This window comes from Lethenteron reissneri, chromosome 39, assembly GCF_015708825.2.
Source record: "Lethenteron reissneri isolate LAM-NWPU_2019-01 chromosome 39, ASM1570882v1, whole genome shotgun sequence".
NCBI classification, from domain to species: Eukaryota; Metazoa; Chordata; class Hyperoartia; order Petromyzontiformes; family Petromyzontidae; genus Lethenteron; species Lethenteron reissneri.
In genome coordinates, this window is record NC_083817.1 from 6,672,367 (window position 1) to 6,674,330 (window position 1,964).

Here is a 1,964-nt window from a genome sequence, read left to right on the forward strand (position 1 = left end):
ACAATTTCGCCCCCTGGTTTTGCAATGGGCGTTCCCAGTTAAGTCAGAGGCGGCGTTTAAAGGCGGTGAGCAAAGCAAGCAAAAGAGAAGAAACTCAAAGGGGCATCGGATTCATGAAAAAATAGTAGTGGACAAATGATTAGCTGAATGTCAAATGTTTAGAAACGTAATCAGCAAATTAACGTTTAGAACGCGAAGTGTTACCTCGCCTTCGTCTTGTCTGCATCTTTGTACTCATCTCGCTGCATCTCTATTCGTGTCAGCATTTCGATAATCTCACTAAAATTGTATGTTCTTTTTGTCTCAATCTCTTCTGTCATCTCACTCGGATTTTATAGATCGAAAGGGGAGCCCTCTACAAATAAACTAAACTATTTTATTTTATTTTACAAGGTAAGGCCCGCTGAGCTATATAGCTCTTTTTAAGAAGCAACCTGGCCACAAATGGCCACTAATTGGCTAATACCAGAAATGTGCTTAATAAAGTGAACGGTGATTTGCACGTGACTTTACCACTGACATAATTGCTATGAATGCTATGACTCAGGTCGATTATGGCTGAGGCTGTATAAACGTTTAATTTACACATGTTCGTGACCTAATATTTTTAAACACCGTTTTGAATTTGTGTTTCAGCACTCTTGTTTATTCTGTTTGCAGTGAGTTATTGGCGTGGGTTTCATGTAATTATTTTGACGTTTTTGCTATTGTTAGTTTGCACAATCTCATCCTGCAATTGCCACCACTGCGAGGTGGTTGTCATGGTCACATAGTTGCCTAGCTCTACGGGGGCCTTACCAGTTGAAATAAAGTCCTTGTCTGATATTTTTTAAAGATAACATTTTAAGCATTTCCTCTCCAGTGTTTCTGCAAAAACCACGTCTGCGACACCTACAATATGGAGATGACACGCGCAAAGAAGCATGGAGAGACGCATGCTTTGACACCGACAAGAAGACAAAAACGTGTATAAGAAAACGAGCAAAAATCATATATCCTGTAAAGGGATTTTGACCTGGACAGGGCAGACACATCACGATGATGGACTGAAAAGACAAGACTGGTGGACTAAGTGGCAAATTGCTCCTCATTCATTGAAATTTATGGAGCAAGCCAGGATGATATTTCTGGACATACATAACACGTAGAAACACACGCACAGATTAAACCCATTCTGACATTTTCTGTAAATGATGAGAACATTATTTGAGATGAAAATATACTAATATATTAACACCCAGGTTTGTCATTCTGTGACTCTGTGACTAATGCGGCACGGATTGGTTGAAGTGTGTCACGTGACCGCGAGCAAGCAGCCAACCAGAGGTGCACCCCTCCAAACATGTACGCCCCCGGATTGTTTGAAGTGCGTCACCTGACCGCGAGCAAGAGACAGGTGAGTGAAAGTGAGACAGAGCCATGCTCTGTCCACTGCTGGCCTGGGGGAGAGCCATACTATCTCCATTGCTGCCGTGAGGGTGCCAGACGCGCTCTCTCCACTGCTGCCCTGAGGGAGAGCCGTGCTCTGTCCACTGCTGCCCTGAGGGAGAGCCGCGCTATCTCCACTGCTGCCGTGAGGGAGCCAGACGTGCTCCGTCCACTGCTGCCCTGAAGGAGAGCCGCGCTATCTCCACTGCTGCCGTGAGGGAGCCAGACGTGCTCCGTCCACTGCTGCCCTGAGGGAGAGCCGTGCTCTCTCCTCTGCTGCCCTGAGGGAGAGCCGCGCTCTCCACTGATGGCCGCCTGAGGCTCGCGCTCCCGGGGTGCGCTCCGTCGCTTTAAGATGTTCTGTGTTCATATTTTGTTTGTTGCGGTTGCACCCGATTCAAGAGCCGCATGGCTCACAGGGCTATACCTAATCAATGAAACTTGAAACCTAAGACCCTTTAAGAGCTTCCAAAAAATCCTAACAGTTCTTTCACTGATTAATAAGTGATAGCTGTTAGAAGTTAATGTCAATCACA